This window comes from Oryctolagus cuniculus, chromosome 1 (genome assembly GCF_964237555.1).
Source record: "Oryctolagus cuniculus chromosome 1, mOryCun1.1, whole genome shotgun sequence".
NCBI lineage: Eukaryota > Metazoa > Chordata > Mammalia > Lagomorpha > Leporidae > Oryctolagus > Oryctolagus cuniculus.
Window position 1 is genome coordinate 123,482,080 of NC_091432.1, and position 8,958 is coordinate 123,491,037.

General features: G+C 49.3%; 1 long non-coding RNA gene across 2 annotated transcripts; it reads right to left on the reverse strand.

Annotated features, from left to right (window-relative positions):
* Positions 1-326: 326 nt before the first annotated feature.
* On the reverse strand, positions 327-2,315 carry LOC138847273 (uncharacterized). 2 transcript variants are annotated; one of them, XR_011385006.1, is made up of 4 exons: positions 2,140-2,315; positions 1,670-1,903; positions 1,376-1,480; positions 327-507 (listed from the first exon to the last, which is right to left on the reverse strand). It is a non-coding gene; the product is annotated as an uncharacterized lncRNA (long non-coding RNA). The 2 variants fall into 2 exon arrangements; XR_011385005.1 differs by having other exon boundaries at positions 327-512.
* Positions 2,316-8,958: the final 6,643 nt, after the last annotated feature.

Below are 8,958 nucleotides of genomic sequence, written 5' to 3' on the forward strand. Positions count from 1 at the left end.
GCCAAAGCCTGGAGCTGGAAATCCATCTGGATCTCCCATGTGGGTGGCAGGGACCCAAATACTTGGGTCACCACATGCTGTGTCCCAAGGTGGGCATTAGCAAGCAGCTGGATCAGAAACAGAGGCAGGACCGAATTCTAGGCACTGTGGTACAGGAGGAAGGCATCCCAACGGCAGCTTACCCTGCTGTGCCTCAAGTCCCACTCCTCAGCTCCAGTGTCACGATGACTCCCTAGCAGCAGCTGCAAGAATTTGGACCTGAAAACAACCCTCATGACATACAATTGCCAGATCTCTGTTTTCTTTTTAAAGATTTGTTTATTTATTTGAAAGAGTTACACAGAGAGAGAGGAGAGGCAGAGAGAGAGAGAGGTCTTCCATCCGCTGGTTAAGTCCCCAATTGGCAGCAACGGCTGGAGCTGCGCTGATCAGAAGCCAGGAGCCAGGAGCTTCTTCCAGGTCTCCCACGTGGGTGCATGGCCCAAGGACTTGGGTCATCTTCCACTGCTATCCTAGGCCATAGCAGAGAGCTGGATCAGAAGTGGAGCAGCCGGGACTAGAACCGGCACACATATGAAATGCCAGTGCTTCAAGCCAGGGTGTTAACCTGCTGCGCCACAGCGCCAGCCCCCAGATCTCTATTTTTCTCAAGGAAAGATGTTAAAACATAATGAAAGGAAAATAAAAATGAAGAGCAAGCTACTGTTATCACGACGATTTCTTTTAAAAAAATTCACACCGAATAAATAAGTAAACGCTCTTTACACAGTTCTTAATGTTCTCAGTGTGACATGGTCTCTCCCATTTAGGCCCCTGGGGTAAAGACATTAGCTAAAAGCTATGTTTCCAGCTTCCTTTCCCTCCCCTGACTCTGATCTGCACCCCTTCCTAAAGGGTACCTTAGTCCAACTGCGTACACCAGGGCTGGCTGCGCCTTTCCACTCTCTCTGCCTGCTGCTGCCTCTCCTGGCCTCTTGCTCACCCTTGGGCTTCTGTCTGTAGAAACCCTATCCTCCTCCCCAGGCAGAGGAACCCTCCTCTGTGCTTCAGGATCCGCGGGATTCTCATCAGAGTGCGTTGCAGCCAGTGACAGGGCCACGGCTCCCTCTCCGGGCTCATTCCCTGTTCTCTTACCGGCCCCAGTCCTAAGAGCCCACAGCAAGCCCCTCCCCACAGATGCACTCAGCCCCCCAGGGAAAGGGAATGGCTAAAACCACAGCCCCCTCACCCACCACGCACTGCACGGGCCTCGCCACGGCTGCACCAAAATGGAAAACAAGGTGCCTGCCCTGGGGGAGTTTACTTTTAGGGACTTGAGTAAATCAAACAGGCTTCCCAGAGACAATGCGAGGCATTTGGGAGCAGGGTGACTCACTCGGCGGGCATAATAGCTGAGGGAATTTAAGACGAAGGGGAAGCCATCTCAGGGTGGGGCTTGCCAGGGGTGGTTTCATGGAAGAGTTGAGTTTTCATCTGGGCTCTGAAAGAAGTATAGTTCACACTGGCAGAGGGCAGCACGGATAAGCAAGGAAGCCAGAGAGTGGGAGTGAAGGCTTGGAGGAGTTCCGCCGTGGCAGAAGCGAGTCAGAAGCTAAGGCACCCCACAGAACAAATGTGAACGAAATGCCAAGGAGAAGGCTGGGCTTTTATTGCTGGAAAGGTTACGCACCGTCCAGTCCAATGTATTCATTTTACAGGTGAGAAGACTGAGGCCCAGAGAGCAGAGCGACTTTCCCAAGGCAATAGGACCAGCAGTGGCGTCCTAAAGAGAAAAGCAGCCGCTGACCGGGGCCAGCATTGTGGCATGGCAGGTTAAGCCGCCACTTGCGACGCTGTCATCCCATATCAGATCTCTGGGTTGAGTGTCAGCTGCCCTTCTTCCAATCCAGCTTCCTGTTTGCACCTGGGAATGTAGCAAACATCATGTAGCAGTTGATGGCCCATGTATTTGCGCCCCTGCCCCCACGTGGGAGACTAGGAATGGAATTCCTGGCTCCTGGTTGTAGCCTGGCCCAGCCTTCCACTGCAGCCATTTGGGGAATGAACCAGCAGATGAAAGATTCTCTTTCCTGCTCAAATATTTAAATAAATATTTTTTAAAGAATAAAATACAATTGCTAACTGTAACAGAACACTTACAGCATGCAGGGCATTAGCAGTTTCCACACCTATCTCATTCAATCCTTACACCAACTTTATGGGCAAGGTTCTACGTTTATCCCATTTTGCAGGAAGAATGCGAGAAGGAAAGCAGCTTCCTCAGGTTCATAAGGTACCATGCACAGTGAGAGTCAGCACTTCGGGACTGATCTTGTAGGTGCCAGTATGCAGGATTTGGAATCAAAAGACATGCATTCAATTTCTGGCTCCACCCCAGTAGTCATGTGACCTCAGGCAGGTTACCTAACCTGGCTGACCCTCTGTGTTCTCATTGGTACAAAAGGGATAATGGCTCCTACCTCACAGGATTTCTGTCGGGGATTAAATCAGATTATAGGTGTCAAGTTCTTGGCACATAGTATGCATTCAGTAAATACTACTCCCATCTCCTCCCCATCATCTCCATCCTTCCAGTAGCCTAAATCACCTCTCTGGTCCTACAGATGCATGTCCCATCCCCATGCTGTGAGTGGAGGTCTCCCACGCCACTGGACACTGGTCTTCCAGGCACGGGTATCCTGCCTGGGAGGTAATTGTGAGGTGAGCATTGGCAGGAGGGAAGAAGATACTGGCTTTCTCAATAGATTGGTGCCATTCTCATGTGGCCCTGGAGAGCATGCGTGGCAGAACAAATTCGCACCCCTGCTCACAGGGAAGTGTGGGAAGTCCCACAGAGAGCGGGTGGGAACTCCCTGACCCTTTCTCCCTGTCCCAAGCCCTTATTCCTCTTCCACCCTCTTCCCCAATCTGCCCTGCAGAGTGAGTTGGGCTGTTGCATGTCCAGTTGGATACGCAGAGGGAGACCGGTTGGTGGTGGCTGAGTCAATGTGCCAAGAATATTACTCCAGCTGGGTTGCTAAGATGGGCAGAATTCTTAACACCTGGCTAAGAGGTGGGAGAGCTTGAACGCTCCTCCCTTAATTGTAAATGTTTAATTTCACAGCTTCTTGGCCTCTTGAATGGCAATCTGCTCAGTTGCAAACCACCAGCCAACCCCTCGAGTGTTAGCAAGTTTGAGCGCATCTGGAATTTAGTGTTTGGGGGCTACTGAAGTGAATTAACAGGGTTTGCAAATCCCTCTGGGGAAATAAAAAAAAAGTTCATTTTAGATGAACAAGGATTTAATGAATCTGCATGTTGTGGATTCTACTATGGATTTAGTACAGGTGGTAGAGGACCTGGGGCGGATCAGGGGATGGGCTCAATGTTTTCAAAGTCCCGGGTGTGTGCCAGGCGCAGTATCACACTTCCTGTGTGCTGTTTTGCTCAATCTTTCCAACAACCCGTTGAAGCCGATGGAACCAGAGCTCCCACTGCCTCAGTCTTTGTCGCCGTCCCCCTCGTGAGCTCTGGAATGGACTCTTGTTATTAACTCTGCCGGGCCTTCCTGTCCATGCCTGAGAGGCAAGGCCACGGATACCCACATCATAGAGGAGGTCAGAGGTTCAGAGAGACTGCTGGCTCTGACTTGGCGGTCCATGAGGATTGGTTAATACTGGGGGTGGGGTGATCAGAAGCCAAGGGAGGACGGGGGCCCCCGGAAGTTCAGCTCTGATGTTTGGAGGGGACTCAATGATGTCTTGTTTCATCTAAGTGCATTTGACTCCATTGAACATGACGGTGAGCAGTTGGGTTGACTCTAGAGCATTCTGGACAAGGCAAGAGAGCCCTGGCATGGAAGTCAAGAGTCCCAGGCTCCACTCCCAGACCACGGTTGTCTGGTTCAGGTCCGGGCCCTCAGTCTCCACATGTAGAAAACGACACCTCTGGCTGTGGTGACTGAGTCTCCAGCGCTTAGAACCGGCTGTTCCAAACCCCAAATCCATTTATATAATCATAACAGCCCCATTCTGTGCTTTTCAAATTTGACAGGCAGCTTAGGAGGTACAAGAAAAATAACTCTCAAATAATTGCAAAAGAAAACAGAGCAAGCTACACTCGCTGCCTCTGGATAGGATATGCTTTCCATTTCTTGCCCTGTTCACCTGCACGAGGAACAAAAACAAAGTTTCTTTTTTCCCCACCCCTTTTATTTATTTATTTTTTAAATAACACACACATTGTCTTTCTACCTGGCTTTTCACTTGGGCCCTGTGCCAGCAATTCGGATAAGATCTTTCAGGAACTTTTATAATGTCACATACTTATGCAAATTGGCAATGTGTTTATAGCAACAGGCACCACAACAGGTTTCAATTTGTGAGAAGCAGCCAGGCAGCCCAGGCAGCTTTGACTGTGACTGTGGAGCTAAGCACTGGAGCTGGTGAACCAGGGAGGCGTGTGGAAAGGATGGATGCTGGGATGCTCCAGCCTTCAACTCGGCTGCCATACTGGGCTCATGCGGGCCACACCGGCCAAGACCATTCCATCTCTTGAGTTTGAGCTTTTTATTCTGTCCCATGGCATGGGCGGCTGTGGGCCGGACGCTATGTTGGCTGCCCTCTGGTGTGTCTACAGTGGAGACTATACCCCCAGCAACCTCTCCAGTGCAAAGGCCCCCAGGCCACAGGCATCCACATGCACTGATTAGAAGTGAAGCCTGAGCCGGCGCCGCGGCTCACTAGGCTAATCCTCTACCTTGCAGCACTGGCACACCGGGTTCTAGTCCCGGTCGGGGCGCCGGGTTCTGTCCCGGTTGCCCCTCTTCCAGGCCAGCTCTCTGCTGTGGCCAGGGAGTGCAGTGGAGGATGGCCCAAGTGCTTGGGCCCTGCACCCCATGGGAGACCAGGAGAAGCACCTGGCTCCTGCCTTCCGATCAGCGTGGTGCGCCGGCCGTGGCGGCCATTGGAGGGTGAACCAACGGCAAAGGAAGACCTTTCTCTCTCTCTCTCTCTCTCTCTCTCTCTCACTGTCCACTCTGCCTGTCAAAAAGAAAAAAAAAAAAAGAAAAAAAAGAAAAATGAAGCCTGTAAAGTCAGACAGACCCACACTTAAGACCTGAGTTCATGGCCAACTCTACCACTTATGAGCTATGAGGACTCAGGGTGAAATACTTACCATTCTGGAGTCTCATTCCCCTTATTTATAAATAGCCAGACTTGGGTTTTAATCACAGATTCATTTTCCAGTTATGAGGAGTGTGCCACCCATCTCATGGAGCTGTTTGGGAGTTCAGGGCTCGTGCCTGACTTATAGAAAGCATTTGATCAATGAGCCTCCTCGTCATCATTGTCGTCGTCATCACCATCATCATCTTCACCAGCTAGGATGCTTCCCAAGCTGGATTGGTCAAGGTCAGCATTAATAGGCAATATTTGAAAAGTGGGTTCTGTGGTCAAATTAACTAGGAAATTGCTAACCAATGAGGGAGCACGGGGGAGAGGCTGCCTTCCTGCAGGATGTCCCAGAGCCCCAGTGGACACTCTGGCTTTCTAAAATGGAGTAATGGTGCTCACTATTTCTCAAGTGGATTTATGCTTGGAGTCCCCTCTTATTGAGGGCCACTGGGGGACTAGTGATCCATGGAATGCCTTTGGGAAATCTTAACCAGGGCCTGGAATTGGGGGAAAGGTATCTCAAAAAGAAGCATATGGGTGACGAGGAGGATGTTTGAGGAAGGCATAAAATAAAGGCCATGAAGAGAAAAGGATACGGCCATGGTGAACACCTGCAAGAGATGAGCAGCCAGTGCTTCTCAGAGAGCGCACGTCCACCTCACCTCGTTCCGAATCTCTAAACAAGAATTCCGGAGAGCCAGGGTTAGCCTTTTTATCCTCACTGCACGGATGATCACAGCCAGCCACCGACAGGCCGAGTCAGGACCGTGTAATTAGGAGGTGGTGCAACCGAGCTGTTGGCTCTCCTTTCCTAATGTCACGTTCTAGAATTTTCTGTGAGTCTGCAAGAGGAAGGTTGATTTAGGTTCTGGTTTGTAGGTCACTTAAACGCCACTTAGCCTGAGGTAAGTTAAATAATTAAGATCATTTTGGGCTTTAGATGTCAACAGATTGTTTTCATTTGTAGGCTCTTTCCAACTTCTGGCTTTGGAACATTGTAAAAATTTGCTCTGTTGAGAAGCATAATTGGAACCTTACCAAAAAAACTTTCAAATGAGGCTTAGATTTAGTTGAACCAAATTCCTCCTTCCTGTCTTTTTTTTTTTTTTTTTTTTTTTTTTTTTTTTTTTTTTTTGTCCCCCCTCTAACCCTATTCATATTTTAAAATATTCAGTGGTCTTGGGTTCAGTTTCCTGGGCTCAGGCGGTCCTCGTAGCGCCCCCTGCAGCCTCACTGCAGAAATTGCTGAGGTCAGTGTTCCCTCTATGGTCCTTCAGACTAAGGAAAAATCCCAGGGGCCCATAAACCATGCAGGAGGCAGCACCAACCAACACTGTATTTAGCTTGGATAAGGAACGCACGCGGTGTTCAAGCAAAGCGCCCTGGACAAGGACAGGACTTAGTGATATACCTGTACCTCCACACTCTTTGGTGAATGGTTAGGCTATATACACAACTCCAGCAGTCGTGCACTTAGAGGTGGTGCTGCATGTGTGTTGTGGGCCCATTTGCCCCTTGTACTCCTCTCTAGCAAGGAGGAAGAGGCAACAGCACTAAACGTCACGGCCAGGTGGCAGTGGTCAGTTAGGGACTGAGTGGGAGTGCACCTGTCTCGCTCAGACGTTCCAAAGCCAGCTCTGGGCACCTGGGAAAGCATGTGAAGAAAGGCCTTTCTCTCTGGCTTGATTTTTTTTTAAAAAGATTTATTTATTTATTTGCAACTCAGAGTTACACAAAGGAAGGAGAGACAAAGAGAGAGAAAGGTCTTCCATCCACTGGTCCACTCCCCAGATGGCTGCGACAGCCGGAGCTGCACCAATCCAAAGCCAGGAGCCAGGAGCTTCTTCCGAGTCTCCCATGCAGGTGCAGGGGCCCAAGGACTTCGGCCATCTTCTACTGCTTTCCCAGGCCATAGCAGGGAGCTGGATCAGAAGTGGAGCAGCCGGGACTCGAACCGGCACCCATATGGGATGCTGGCGCTTCAGGCCAAGGCGTTAACCCACTGTGCCACAGCGCCGGTCCGATGTTTTTGTTTTGAATTCAAACAAAACCGAAAGGCTTGCTGTCCAAGGCCCTGAGAACACACCCTCTTTCCCTCATGCAGGTGTTCACAGATGCTATATGAAGTCTTTCCTGCGGAACCAGCACTGTGCGTGACATCCCTGGAAGAAGATTTCAGGGGGCTGTTCATCAAAGACGCCCAAGCCACCCGGAGTGGCAAGACCCTTGGTCCACACAAAGGGGAAATGACAAGGCAAGACAATATCCTTGGGGTTGGTGTTAGACATTTGCCATCTGTGTCAGCTCTTTTGGGGAACCATCTGCCCCAGTGCAGAGGTCCTGGTGGGACTGGCCACCTCTACTCTAGGAGTTCTGAGTTGAAACCCTGGCTCTGCTTCTTGCCCATGGTAGCACATCCCCACCTTGGGCCATTCTATGAGCCCAATTTATGAAGTGGGGGCTGTAATGCCCATATGTGTCCTTCCTCAAGATTCCAGGAGATAGTAGTTATGAAAGTGCTTCCTAAGTATAACATGTTATCATTCAGAGTTGATTTATAGTGATTCTCAGGGCACCAAACTGCTTCTAAAGGAGTTGGAAAAGTAACAGGGAGCAAAAATGAGGTTGCGGAGGCAGTAGTGCAAGTTAATGTTGACATTCTCTTTTTTTTGGAAAGTTTTTAATTTTTTTTTTCATTTTATTTGAGAGAGAGAGAGAGAGAGAAGAGAGATCTTCCATCTATAAATGCCTGCAACTGCCAGGCTGAAGCCAGGAGCCAGGAACCCAATCCAGGTCTCCCACATGGGTCCCAGGGACCCAAGAAGTTGCACCATCATCTGCTTCCTCCCAGGGTGCTCATTACCAGGCAACTAGATTGGAAGCAGAGGAGCTAGGACTCGAACCCAGGCACTCCAATATGGGATGCAGGCTTTCCAAGAGGTACCTTAAGTGATATAAATGCCTACCCAATGTTGACATTTTTAAGTACTGAAGAATGTGGTGACAAAATGGCCCTGCTGGCTTTATTACAGTAGGTGGAAAAAATACAGGGAAATCCAAAAACGGAGAGCAAGTCACATAAATTTAGGGGCAGGCTGCCAAGTTCTGACCTCCACTCGTCAGGCATAGGCTTGGTGACAATCTATAAATGATGCTTGAGGGAGCATTGATGTTATAAGGCACTGATTGGACACTGCCAATCACTCCAGATTTTATGGCCAGGTTCTGGTCTCTGTGCCAGAGTTTGGAAGGTCACAAAAAGGGATATGGTAAGGAAAGCCGAGCTAGGAAGAGGCAGGAAGTAGAATGGTAGGTGTAGATCAGTGAGAGACAATGGATGACGTGGCATCACTCAGTAACTTGTCGGCGAGGGACAGTGTCAGGAGAGAAAAAAAGGATAACTCCTATTTGTTCAGGAACTCTCTGTGTTGCCTTATAGATAAGGCTCCCAACAACTCTGTGAGGTGAGAATTATTATTTCCATCCTATTGGAAACTAAGGTACAGAAAGGGTTCAGCTTCTCCAAGATTGCTATTGTTAGAACCAAGCCTTAGGCTTTGTTCTTTTTTGCAGTAATCACATAATTCAGGAAATAAGAAATAAAGAGGTGGGGCACAGAGCCAATGTCAAAGATGACCGCAACAGGTTATCAGAACCTTAGATGGAAGAGAAGTCATTTGAGAGGAAGGACCCAATCTCACCCTCAGCCCATGCCAATGGGCAAGTGACTGAGGGTAGACACTGTACCTTCTTTTTTTTTAATTTTTTTATTTTTTTTATTTTCGACAGGCAGAGTGGACAG